The sequence below is a fragment of the Clarias gariepinus genome, chromosome 1, assembly GCF_024256425.1.
Source record: "Clarias gariepinus isolate MV-2021 ecotype Netherlands chromosome 1, CGAR_prim_01v2, whole genome shotgun sequence".
Taxonomy (NCBI): domain Eukaryota; kingdom Metazoa; phylum Chordata; class Actinopteri; order Siluriformes; family Clariidae; genus Clarias; species Clarias gariepinus.
Window position 1 is genome coordinate 18,960,193 of NC_071100.1, and position 14,575 is coordinate 18,974,767.

General features: G+C 37.0%; 1 protein-coding gene and 2 non-coding genes across 3 annotated transcripts in view; 2 read left to right on the forward strand and 1 right to left on the reverse strand.

Moving 5' to 3' along the window:
* Positions 1 to 14,575, reverse strand: part of LOC128520578 (titin-like) — a 200,846-nt gene that overhangs the window by 86,436 nt on the left and 99,835 nt on the right. The gene's annotated exons all lie outside the window — the stretch shown is intronic.
* Positions 3,016 to 3,229, forward strand: LOC128531918 (small nucleolar RNA U3). The gene has a single exon (XR_008361234.1). It is a non-coding gene; the product is annotated as a small nucleolar RNA U3 (small nucleolar RNA).
* On the forward strand, positions 3,873 to 4,085 carry LOC128531923 (small nucleolar RNA U3). The gene has a single exon (XR_008361235.1). It is a non-coding gene; the product is annotated as a small nucleolar RNA U3 (small nucleolar RNA).

The following is a 14,575-nucleotide window of genomic DNA, read 5'->3' on the forward strand; positions in this document are numbered from 1 at the left end:
TTTGAGGAAGCAACGAGATCCCCAACGTGTCTGACTTGGCGGCTCCGTTTTCAGCTCCTCACCAACTGCTTTTGGCTAATCTTGACGATCGGTCTGCACAACACACCTATTGACTCAGTTGTGATCATGTGATGCTCATCAAAACAGCTAGTTAGCTAGCTGCTTCCGGTAAAGTTGGTAATTTATGTTGTTGCATGTATGTAGAACCTTGGTTCTGGAGGAACTTTGTTTTATTTCACTGTGTACTGAACTGTATATGGTTGGAATTACAATAAAACCCTACTTGACTACTTGACTTGAAAACAAAAAAGCGCATGCGTGATACATGATACTCGGTACTTGTAAACCAAGACTTGTTCGTTTTCCAAGTCAAAATTAATTAAAAAATCTTGCGGAACACTTGCAAACTGCGTTACTCGCAATCCGAGGTTTCACTGTATTTTGTTCCAGAACGGTCAAATTATTGGCCTGCATCAGGCAAGAAAACAACTAAAAAGCCACTAAAACTACTAAAATAGAAATGTCCAGTTCATTATCTTCATCATCATCAAGGAAGAAATGTTATTTTAAAATTTTTTGAATGACTGTGATCAAAGATGATTTTATAAAATCAAAACACAAACAAAACAAAAACTGTAGAATAAATGGATATATTTAATAATGACAATAAGAACATTTGTATTATTTTAAGCTGCTATTGCAACTGGATAAAATTATGTTTTTTGCATCAATAGTCTGTTTTTTTTTTATTTTTTTTTATTTATTTATTTTCCAAGTTTTTCAAGTGCAGTTTTTCTATGCTCTTTGCATCTTTTGCAATAAATTACTACATTTATTGTTTCATTTTATGCTATTTAGTTTTTTTTGTCATAGAGTATCACTTTTTGGTGCAGCAATTCATTCCTGAAAAGAAATGAGGATGACAAGAATTGACTCTGAGAATGTCCCTTTACTGTCTCCATCTAGCGTCTAATGGAGGTATTGCACAGTCCAGTATCTGTGGGCAATTAGGGATAACTGCAGGCTGGAGCAATAAGGCGTGCCGAAAGGTCGGGGCGTGCCGAAGGGTAGAGGGCATGTCAAAAGAAACTGGTGGGTAAATGGAGCTTTTGCGTTGGCCAATCAGTGTGCCGAAGGGTAGGGGGCGTGTCGAAAGGTAGGGGCGTGCCGAAAGGTTTCTCATTGGTGAATGGAGCTTCTGCATTGGCCAATCAGCGTGCCGAAAGGTAGGGGTCGTATCGAAAGCTTTCTCATTGGTGAAAGGAGCTTCTGCGTTGGCCAATTAGCGGTAATCCTATTTATATGTAAGTACCTTTATTTTAGCATGGAAGAACATGGCGGCGGTAAGGCTTGATGTGGTTAGTCAATATAAATTTTCTTTATTTTCGTCATTTAATTGTTCATTTAATTGTTGTCGACAGACACATATTACTGTGAGACGAAACACGGACAGGTTTTCCCTGTTGGCAGGGAAGGGTTGGCAGTTTGTACCAGTGTCCGTTTTGTGCTACAGATGTTTTTAGGCCTCGTGAAATGTTTTAGGCCTCGTCATTTTATTTTGACTGAGAGTTTAAAGGATTCTGTTCCATGGACTGCTACTACAGCATAAATAAATGAATGCATGAGCAGATTGAGTGTACAGGTTGGGTGGAGTACACTCTGAAACGGAGCAGCTCTGCCTCTAAATAAAATGTTTTATTGGCTAAAATTGTGTCTGTTTACTGAATAAGTGCCACTTCATTATTGTCAATTTTGCTACATGTACAGTGCATACATATAGTGAATTGAAATTACGTTTCTCTCAACCCTTGTTACAAATAACACTGAAAAAAATTAAATAAACCTAAAAAAAAAAAACTTAAATAACACAAACTTGGAGAACAACAGAGATAAGATAATTGAGTTACTGTTCTGCAAAAAAGGACAGTTTACAACACAGAAAGCTGATACGGTGAAAAACGAACCAGTGCAATAAGAATAGTGCAAGTGCACTTATTTTAGTTGATTAAATTGACATTTTAAAGAGCAATATAAAACAGTATAAAAAACGGTAAACAAAACAGTATAAATAAAAATGTTTTTATTTTTTATGCAGTTTTAGTAAAACTACAGAAAAACAACTGTCAGTTCAAATCATTCTGAATGACTAATTCTGTAACTTTTTTGGTCCTGTTTAACCAATTCAAAGTTAATAGTATTCCAAAAATATTTAAATTACATTAAATTTTTTTATGAACAGCTTGTGGTACTATATTCTTTTAAATAATTGTAATTCGATTTTGATTATGGGTTTAATACAGTTAAGGCTAGAAGTAATACAGCTCGAGCTCTATTGGGCATGCGCACATCAATCTAAGGTTTTTTTTTTTTCTCTCACTATACAACAATAAAACTTTTTGTATTACAGAAACGATTAGTTTTAGACATGAAAAATGATACAATAGGTATAACAATTAATTTCATTGTTAGTTTCCGGTCAGAGCTATATATCCCTTTTAGCCACGACCATGACTCAAACGCGCGAGGATGACGTCAGTAACCCGTGACAACGCAGTAGAATGTCTAGAAAGGAATATTTGTAATATTGATATTTTACAGGAAAAGAAAGGAATTTTAATATGAAGGATTATGTTGGCTGCATTACTTAAACGCATTAGAAAGAACAATAGTGTTTAATATTAGCCTTTAAACAGGCAACTTGTGCAACCAATCATCAAGAGCTTTCGGCACGCCCCAACCTTTCGACACACCCATTACTCCGAGCTGCAGCTACCCCTGTCTCTCTGTGGGACCAACAACGATACAGCAGTAACTCATGCATGTTGGCGCAAAGCATGATGGGAATGTTCATTTATTCGTATAAAAAGCATTTTCCCGCTTTTACTAGAAATGCATTTTCCAGTACTTCTGTGTGGATTCCTGTCCACTCTTGTATATGTTTAACTTTTAAAACTTACCATCTTTAGGATCTGTGTGGTATGTAAAGTGTCCGGTTGTTTGAGTATTTGAGGAGTTAAGACTATATTTTCAGGGATCATTTCTATAGTTACTAACTAGGAAATGTGATTGAAAAGTGATACGTCTCTCTAATCACGATGACGAGTCACGATGTGTTTTTTCTGAGTGTGAATCGGATTATAGGTAACACTTCATATGTAGACTTTTATTATTGATGAACATTCTTCATTTCTTATGAAACATTAGAGGAAGAGCACATGTCCAGAGTGATTAGGTTTAATTGAGCTATTAAAGAAAGAATGGGTTTTTAGGGGAAAGAGTGTTTAGTTGTGCTTTTAATAGTTTTTTTTCAGTATTTTTAGTTATTGTTTTTTATTTTAAAAATGTTTATTTTTTAAGTATTAAGCTATGTCATGTTAATGTAGAATTTTAATAAGCATGGTTCTGTTTAAAGCACTTTTTGTAAATCACTCTGGATAAGAGCGTTTGCCGAATGCCATAATGTAAATTTTTATGTTGTTAGACTCTGCCATTTTTAGGGTTTTTGTTAAGTCAAGTCAAGTAGGCTTTTATTGTCATTCCAACAATATACAATTCAGTACACAGTGAAATGAAACAATGGTTCTCCAGGACCAAGGTTCTACATACAGTACATGCAGCAACATAAATTAACAACACACTTATGGGAAGATTTACATTTTTAAGGTAACCTAAAAAGTACCTATTTCTATACAAAAAAGAGACAACAAAGTGCACATGCAATGTGCAAACAAAAGCTACAAAACAAAGTAACACGACAATGTAACACGTTATAATCCTTTTTTTTTTCTTTTTGGTGATGAGGTATGAGTTGAGGTAGTGGAAAGAGAAACAGTAAACGTTGATTTTATTGACTGTGTAAGTGGTGAATGAGTAAGACTATACTTTCAGAGATCATTTCTGTATTTTTTGACTGGAAAATTAGGAAGTGTTGCGTCAGTCTAATCCCAATGATGAGTCATGATGTATTCTTCTGAGTATGAATCAGGTTGCAGTTAGTGCTTTATGCTTGTACTGAAATCAATGATGAATATTCTCTGTTTCTTATGAAGCTTGAGATGGAGGGGAGAGTACATGGTCAGAGTGATCATGGTTGTTACAAATTAATCATAAAATAGATTTCTAATTTTCTGTGAATGAAAAGGATAAAAATTATTTAATTAAATGTAGATATATGTGGATTATGTTTAAATGCATGCTGCATCGTGAGACACAGTGCACATAGGGAGTGTTCAGGGTCATGTTCTACAAGGAAAGTATGTTAAGGAAACTTAATCTTCCATTTGGAACACACTGCAACTTCATGGTACTCTGGTAACGCAAACGCTTAAATCAGATATTATCATACCCATCAGATACCCAACACACACCCACACCTCATTAAAGAGAAAAACTTAATAATACTTATTATACTCTTATTTTTTCTATGCCTCTACCTGCACATGGGTGATTTGTAGGCACTTTTTGGACATTTTGCAAATGTAATTGAGTAAAAGTACAAAAAATACTATTTGTTATATTTAACTCAAATACAAATTATCTACAATAATACTTACAGTAAGTGAGGATAGTTCTGTTTTTTGCATAGTTTATGTGGATTGCTTTGCAGTTGTGTTATGTGTAGAATCTAAAATCCACCATTTTCAGGATTTCTGTGTTACTTGAGTCATTGAGTGTCTTGGAGTGAAAGGGTAGGATAATACTTTCAAGTATTATTTCTCACTCGCTCTCGCTCTCACTCATCTTTTATACCGCTTTATCCTGTATTCAGGGTTGCGGGGACCTGGAGACCTTCCCAGGAGGCTTAGGGCACGAGGCAGGGTACACCCTGGACAGGTTGCCAATCCATCACACACCCATTCACACACCGGCAATTTTAGGAAAGCCAATTAATCTAACCTGCTTATCTTTGGACTGTGGGAGAAAACCACCAAGCACGGGAAGAACATGCAAACTCCATGCACACAGAGACGGGAATCAAACCTGGCCATTAGATTAACTCATTTTTCAATCCTTTTACGATTCTTAAAATGTACACAAAAGAAAATAAGATTCAAAACCAAAATAAGTAACAGTTCTTACTGCCCTCGTGGTTCATGTTTCTTTAACTCTTGTTTCAATTGGCTTTTTAAGGGTGTGTTCACACTTGACATTTTTGGTTTGAATGAAACAAACTCTGCTCTGTGTGGGTCACTTGAACAAATGTGAACCATCTGAAGCTCGGTGCAAACCAAGACCACTTGAAATCGTGGGTCTCGGTCCTCTTCCAAACAAACTCTGGTGCAGTTTGACTAAAATGTGAATGCACCATGGGCCAAAAATATTTAAACTAAGTCTGCTAGCATTATTTGCTTAATCATGACTGTACCTGAAATCTTTCACTGGTCAACTCTGTATCTGTGATATCTGGTGTAAAAGATGCAGTGTTTGGACAAGCAGGGAGTAACAGTATCAAATTAAACACTACCAAATAAAATGTTAAATTTAATGAGCATAGGAGGACAGTGCACAAAAGTACTGGAACACCAGGGAGCCCAGACATTCAGACATTAAATGAACTACACATCTGAACTTCTGTCACAGGGATAAAACCTTAGTTGACATTAAACCATAGTTAAAAGTAAAAAGGCCTTCTTGTTTTAGACCAAACTGGATCACTAAGCTTTTGTGAGATCATTTGTGTTTTGTAAGCATTAAAACTCTTTATTTATTTATTTATTTATTTGTTTGTTTGTTTGTTTGTTTGTTTATTTTTTAATGTATTGCAAAAAATGAATTTTACTCCAGTTAGATTTTTTAACAGCATTAAAAAAATTTATTTAACCAGGTTTTAATTCATAAAACACTGCAAAATAAGGTTTACTCTATTTATTACAAATGATTTACTGAATTAAACTATACTATATATTTATCTCTGAGCAAATGTTAAATTGAGTATATACCGGCTCCAGTTTATTAACTAAACATCAAATATAACAACAATAATACAAAGTAAAGCTTACTGTTAAAATAAATGCATAATTACAAAGACAAACAGCAAAAAAAAAAAAAAAAAATCCACTCAAAGGAAAAAAAAAGCATGATTTCATTCGAAAAATCACAAACCACCACTAAAACTGTTCTTGCTGACAGATCACATACGCAAATGTGTTCTCTGTTGCACTTGAAGCTGTAGCTTTTTATAGGTACATTATAAAAATAATATAAAACCCTGAGATTCATAAAGACACTTAAGCTTCTATCACTCTGTAGGGTGTTTTGTCCTCAATAGGTTCAGCTGTAAAACACACAATCATGAACACTTTAGACCAGACTCTTATTAAATGTTAGGGTTTAAATTTATGGCTGATGAAGTACATTGTGAGTTCTTACTTCGAGCTCTGTAACATTTCACTGCCAGAATGATGGTCACCAGGACATACGGAGAGGCCGCTACCACACTGCTGAGGATCTTCAGTCCTGACTGTGGAGCTTTTCCATGTGAGAGAACTGGAGGGAAAAATAGTATAGATAATAAAATACAAATCTGATTAAATGCCAGTTAACAATAACGAATATTTACAATTAAGCTTAATTTTAAAACATGAGTCTGCCTTTATTAAGTCTGTAATTTTATTTGTTTATCAACACAGGTATCATCAATAAATACATTAGTTTTTCTGGAACATTTAATTTAACATTAGGTCTTATTTGCTCTCTCATTGATATCTGTAACATTAGTGTCGGAGGGCAGAGGAGATTAGGCAGGCTGATTAGGACCCAAAAGCAGACACACCACACAGGAATAATAAGTCTTAATAACAGCAGAATATTTTATCTACACTAAGCTACATAAAAAGGAGCTCTTTATCTTATGTGCGTTAAAACCCACAGAGCAAAAAAGGACAGAGACACAAACACATAACCAAACCAAAGTGTATTATACAAAAAAAAAGTAACAACAAACAACAAAGTAAAAGGGTGCACCAAAACAAACTAAACAATCACTATTTACAAAATGTAAATAAGTGTATGAGTATGCGTGTGTGTGTGAGGGTAAAAATGTCCAGAGTCCGGGTTATTATGAATGGGCGTGTTTGAGGAGAAATGAATCGGCCTCACCGGGGTTAATGAACAATGTCCGGGAGCACGATGACGGAGAGTGAGAAGTCCAAGAAGTTGGTCCGGTCAGTGATAATCCGTACTGATCCACGAATGAACGCGCTCCTTGCTTTCTCTCCAATCTCCGTTTTAGAATAACCTCGTACTTAGCATGCATGCTGATCACTTCCTCCCTGCTCTCGCTTCTTCCCAGTTGAGCTATAAAGCCGGCACTGGTAACCTCTGACGTCACCGCTGACCTCTCGTAAACGGGAAGCGGAGTTTCGCAAGAGTGCAATTGGGCACCAACACAGCACAAGGGACAAAACAAAAAGGTCGGGTTTATTTTGTGTGGCACTGCTGATGTCTTTTTTTTTTTTTTTTCCAGACCAGATCGAATTATGCTCGTAATCCAAAATTCCATTGCACTTATGCCTGGAATTTGTCACAGTGCATCCAGGACTGATGAAGTAGCACATTAGATTGAATGCGAAGGCCAAACTGGTGCACATTTTAGCAGGATTTTAGAGAAATCTAGTTTCATATTTGGGTGAAAATATAATCTATGTGAAGTTTTAGTAGTTTTAGTAGGAAATTGTTGAGAAAAATGGAGCCTTATCACAACAAGAGTAGACGTAAAGTGCTCTCATACCTAAATGTGCAATGTATCCAGACAAACTATGTGTCAGACTCTTTAAGCCAGTATGTGATGTGGGTGGATCAATGTTCCTTCCCTGAGAATAGAAGTTTAAGTTTAAGACAGCTAGATGCGTTGAAATCTAATCTACAAAATGCAGAAAATGATGAAGAGCACGCAGACTGGTCAACTTTTAGAATGTGGAAGATAGAAGCAAAAAAACAGAGAAAAGAACGCTTAGCCTAAGCATAAAAATGTTTATAAACTTGCATGTAACGCTGGTTTGCAGTGTCCTAAATCTGTTTTAAGTCTCGACCTGGATAGACCGCCACCTCTGCCCCTTTTTCCCACACCGACGGCACCATTACCACCCACAGAGCAGCCGCAGACATAAAAACACCTCCTCAACAGCCAGCTCTGTCTGCATATGACGCAGGACAGTTGGTGGAGACCCCGCCTCTGCCCAAAGAGACCCGCCTCTACTGAATGCAGAAGAGCCTGAGCAGTAAGCAGCAGCCGCTGCAGATCACGAGGGACTGTGTGCGAAAGTTCACGGCCTGCGAGATCCGATCATCTCGCTGGAAGCAGCACTGGTGAAACGGGTCACGAATAGACATGACACAGATCTCATGGCAGAGGGTTATGTCAAACCTTATGAAGCACACCTGAGAAATAGCTTCATGGATGGACATTGCAAAGAAGGTTAAGGACACGTGCATCACATGGGACACGAGGAAACTCACGCTGATGGAACAAACTTCTTGAAAAAAAGTTTGCCTTTAAGGACAAAAAGGAGGGAAAATGTTACATTTACATTACATATTACTTTTGTTTTAAACTCAACTCAACCTTATTTGTTTTAAACTTTAACTAAATTATTTTATTATTCCAGGTCATAAGAGTAATCTCTCTTCTTTCTACAGTGTTTATAAAACAAACGTACAAACCCACATTATGTGTATATAAAACAACATGTTTAAAGCAGTTCTTTACAAAAAAAAAAAACATGTGATTTTACTTTTCCCCATGTTATTCTTTTCAAATTGTGTCTCAAATTCTGAACCAGACTGCACACATTAGTTTATTTTTATAAAAATCTTATTTAATCATGTGATTCTTTAATATAAAACGAAAGCAATGAAATGCTAGTAATAAGGACTGACACAGGACATAAGCTCAGACTTCAAGTTTATTTAACACACAAAAAATAAACAGAGGTAAACACAGACTTGAATGATCTGTATTGTTATAAATCTAATTTACGTAAGTAGACGTGGTTTCCTCACCTCTGACTGAAACCCAGCTTTTGGGTGAGTCTCCTCTCTCTGGGTGTGTACAGTGGTAGAAACCTTCATCTGACTTTGAGACACTACTGATGGTCATCTCTCCTGTAGTCTGCTTCTGGAGAACTGAATCATCTTTATAGAAATCAGCACCAGAGTCTGAGATCTTTGTGTTGCGATATAAACAGCGTAAAGTCAGAGGATTTCCCTCAGTTACAGGATGGACAGGACTCTCCAGGATCACATCACCATCTGTAGGAAAGAGAAAGACAACACTAAAGACACAAAGTGTCTAAAATACAAGTATATTTCTAACATACAGGACACTGTTGATCTATTCTTTACAACATTATGATGATTTTTACAAAGTTTGTGAAAGGTTTGACAATTGCAGTCCAAAATAATGATACCCAATCTATATATAATATATAATGCTAAGATAAATAAATGATCTGGACATTTATTTAAGACAGATGTGCAGAGGTTTATTGTTGTTTTTTTGTCTTTTTGCTGTTTTCCAACGTTTCCCAACCAGAAGCCGTGGGTGGATAAAACCATCCGCGACGCTCTGAGATCTCGCACCGCTGCCTACAACACGGGACTCGGGTCGGGGGACATGGAACCGTACAAGGCTGCGTCATACAGCGTCTGGAAGGCGGTGAAAGAGGCGAAGCAGCGCTACGGGAGGAAACTAGAGTCACATGACTCTAGGAGCCTGTGGCAGGGATTAAGGACAATAACTGATTATAAAGCACCAACATCCGGTATGACGAACGCAGACGTGTCTCTGGCAGACGAGCTGAACACTTTCTATGCTCGCTTTGAGGCTGCAGCTAAAGACGCTAGCGATGCTAATGCTAGTGGCGCTAACGGCTGCAGACAGGAAGTCACTGCCAGCACCGGAAGCGCGTTCATCATCACCGAGCATGACGTGAGGAGAGCCTTCAAGAGAGTGAACACCAGGAAAGCAGCAGGACCAGACGGCATCTCAGGCCGTATTCTCAGAGCCTGCGCAGACCAGCTAGCACCTGTGTTCACTGAGATATTCAACATCTCTTTATCTCAGTCGGTGATCCCCACATGCTTCAAGGAGTCCATCATTGTTCCTGTCCCAAAGAAACCTCATCCTGCTTCCCTCAATGACTATCGCCCTGTAGCCCTCACCTCAGTAGTGATGAAGTGCTTTGAAGCGATCAATGTGTCAGTGGATCTCCAATTTTCTGACTGGCAGACCACAGGCAGTAAGGATGGGCGGACATGTCTCAGCCTCCCTCACTCTCAGCACTGGAGCCCCCCAGGGTTGTGTTCTGAGCCCCCTGCTGTACTCTCTGTACACCCACGACTGCGTGGCCACTACCAGCTCCACCACCATCAAGTTTGCTGACGACACTGTTGTGGTGGGCCTGATCACGAACAACGATGAGACGGCCTACCTGGAGGAGGTTGGAAATCTGGAGAACTGGTGCCAGAAAAACAATCTCCTCCTGAACGTCAGTAAGACAAAGGAGCTAATAGTGGACTTCAGTACAAAGCAATTTTTTAAAATAAAGTTGTTCAGCTGTTTAGTGTCACTATACACTCAGTGTAGTTACCGAAATCTTTGATTTAGTTCTCATTGAGTGGCCACTTCCACACTTCACTCGCTTTTATTACATGAATCTTATGTGGGCATAAACAGTGAAACATTCCGCAGGTTTATAATACACCGCGGCCAAGTGAACCACGTTCCCGTCGAACGAAACGAGGCATAATCGTTGTGTTTGCTTCGGTTATGACATAGCATAGTTTATTATCTGCTGTGGTAGATCTGATTTATTCAAACACATTAATAAAGCTTTATATCCTCAGGATGAGTCATTGAATTTTTTTAGAGATAATTGCAACAGAAATTTTTAAACAGAATGAACAAACTAATGAATTTTCTCGAAACGTTAAAAATAAAGTAAAGCTAAATCCTCTAAATCTCCTTATAAAATATCGCTGATTATCAACGCCAGAATAAATGGTGAATTGTCAATATTTCACGGATATATATATATATATATATATATATATATATATATATAGAGATAGATAGATAGATAGATAGATAGATAGATGAACTGCATATATGGAATGAAACCTGAGACAGTTACATATACACACTGAATGACGCATAGATAGTTGGCGCGATTCCTTGCGCCATCTGCTGAGAGAAATGAGAATCGCAGGTTGGAAAAGGCAGGAAACGGCAGGAAACGGCATGACCGGCGCGCAGCTGTCAGCGATTTCACGTAAATAAGAGCAAAATAGCTTTATACTGGCTTTTACTGGTGCGATTTTGAAAATGTAAGCATACAGGGTGATTCAGCTCACAGATCTACGAAAAGTCATGGAAGGAGGGTCCTGGAATTTGATCGAGTGTGAAGTTTTGTTTTTTTTTTACCCCCTTGCGGTCAAATGACCGCTGCTTGGCGCTTCTAGTGTTAAGCCAGTATGTGATGTGGGTGGATCAATGTTCCTTCCCTGAGAATAGAAGTTTAAGTTTAAGACAGCTAGATGCGTTAAAATGTAATCTACAAAATGCAGAAAATTATGAAGAGTGCGCAGACTGGTCAACTTTTAGAATGTGGAAGATAGAAGCAAAAAAACAGAGAAAAGAACGCTTAGCCTAAGCATAAAAATGTTTATAAACTTGCATGTAACGCTGGTTTGCAGTGTCCTAAATCTGTTTTAAGTCTCGACCTGGATAGACCGCCACCTCATGACATTACCACTCATTCAATCTAAAAAGTAAAATAAAAGGTTTGTAGTAGAAACTAGGGGTGATAATAAATAAAACTGTACATAGAGCATATACTGTAAGTTATATAATGTTTGCACCAAGGCTTGTTGCTGTTGGTCTTTCGGCTGCTCCCAGTAAGGGGTCACCAAGGTGGACCATCCAGTCCGCACACACAAGCTTGGCACAGGTTTTACACCGGATGCCCTTCCTGACGCAACCATCCCATTTTACCTGGGCTTGGGACCGGCACTGCACATCCAGTGGCTGGGGTTTGGGCACTGGCTGGGTATCAAACCAGGGCCCTTTGCATGGCAGGCGAAACACCTACCACTGAGCCACCAGTGACCCTGAAGTATTATTAAGTATGCCGGCGCACACTTACTGTATGATCACAATTTTAAATACAGACTCAACACTAAATAATCATCTTACTGTACTGACAATTCACATCTTCTACACTATCTGTGTCTAAACTACAGTGTGTTTGCTCTCGTCCAAAGTGACGAAATGAATAAATACAATCCTGTGGTATTTAGGAAGGGGAAAATACTTGCAGCTGTGCAAATAATTCTGTAAACAATATAGAAATATAAACAACTTTACAAAACAACCTGTAAATATTACAGTTTAAATTTGTTTTAATTTACAAAATAAAAAAAATACAAAGTACATTGTTTAACTGCAAAAACTTAACTACAAGTCTTTTTAATAGATTTTTTCTACACATTTTATTCCTCCTTTTTTTGTAATGTAGTGCACTATTTTGCATAATTATTTAATACAACTCAGAAACATAAAAAATTATTCATAAAGACTTTGCAGTGTCTCTGTGTGCAGCTGGAGGACGAGAGCGTCTCAGCAGTGTCTCTGTCTCTGTAAAGAGAATACAGTGTAGAGACACCTGAGGACAGACACTTGACTCTGGAAATTTCTTGAATCAATAAACTACATATTTATATGTGTATTTTATTAATTAGTAAATAAATAGTTTAATGCAATTTGCAATTGTGTGTTTATTTTCTTGTTTACGTATATTTAGATAAAACTGTTAAAGTGCATTTAAATCATACATGAAAACTATTGTATAGAATTAGACATTCTTTCACACTGCGTTAGAGTAAAGACTTATGCAGTATGTGCTATTCCACACTGCGTGAGTGTACTTGGTGATATTAGTAACAGCTCTGTTTAATTTGAACAACATACTGAATAATATTTTTTCCCAATAGCTGACTACTGTATCTTCATTAGTTCAAGCAGAGGTTCTTAAACATTGTGCAGCAAAGGACCAATTAAATGTAAAATTAACTCCACAAACCATTTTAGAGTGTCCTTTTTTTGTTTGTTTTAGATACAGTATGTGGTAGAAAATTTTAAAGGGTAACTTGATATGGTAAAAAAATGCTTGTGTGTACGTGTCAAATTGTCCAAGCTAAAGGTGCTACTTAGCAGTTATAGTGATGGCAGAAGGGCTCGCAAGATAACCGCTAGAGCAACATGTTCCCCTTTGATGAGAAGTTAACAAGGTTTTGGATCCATAATTTTAACACCCCTGCTTTAGAGAGAAAACAAGAAACATCTGTCCAGCAACATATAGGGTGAGTAGTGGTAAAGTGGGACACTTTCTGAAAATGTATATTATGCATACTTTTTTATTATAATCCAAATGTCTTAGCCGCTCATATGATACTATTCTAAATAGCTTAGGAGCTCTACTATACTATACACAATAAAAAAGAAAGAAACATTAAACACAGGATGGATGACTCTTCCTCAAACACACAATGACCCCAAACCACATTTTTCAAGGCGCTACTGTCAAACTGGGACACCTTTATTGGCAAACTGGGACACTTAAAACCCATTCAATTGTTATTCAAGTGTAGGCCTTATAAATTAAATACACAAGAACAATATAAACAACAATATAAACAACAGTAATATAAACATCACTTTTTTAAAGAAGGAGTGCAGGTACAACAGATTCAACAGATGTGTGGTGGGAGAGCGTGTGAAAAGTGTCAATCGCGTTAGTCTCACGGTGAATGCGTGAGAACTAAGTAGTAGTTTAAGTCAATTTTTGTTGAAATATCTAGCTAACTAACTAAATTTATGAAGGACATATAAAAAGGGAACTCAATTCCTCCATTAAAATGACTTGAATGGCTGTCCCAGTTTGCCAGTAATACCCTGTCCCAGTTTAACAATACACTATTGGCAAACTGGGACAGTGTCAACAAAGATTCATATGAATGTGATTTTTTTAACATTCTGATTCACCATTACATCCTATACCAAAATTTTTAAGAATTACAAATGATCCATGAGTTTTATTATTTTTATAACCTTAACAATATTTACCTCAGAATGCTGTCATTTTACTTACCATCACAGTTCACTGCAAGGTTGTTAAATATGATGTGCTACACTCCGGAAGTGATGTCATAGCCACAGATTTTATTTTATTTTTTTATCACATACTTGCTAATGATGAATTCATTGTTGATTTTTAGTAATAAAAACATATCCATGCAAAGATATAAATTATTAAGCTCAACTGTCCCACTTTACCACTATTCACCCTACATTTTGTGTGAACGCAGTAAAAAATGTTTAATTTAATAATTTACTATAATACAACTAATATGATCCAAAGCTGAAGAACTAATGAACAGTTCATTGGTTTAGTGGAATTTTCCTAAATTGTACTTTAAATTAATTACATATTTTAACGTCATGATTTTACAGCAGATTACTGTTTATTTTAAAGACCTGTTTTAAAAGGATGTTTATCCCCCATAAGATGCTGCATGA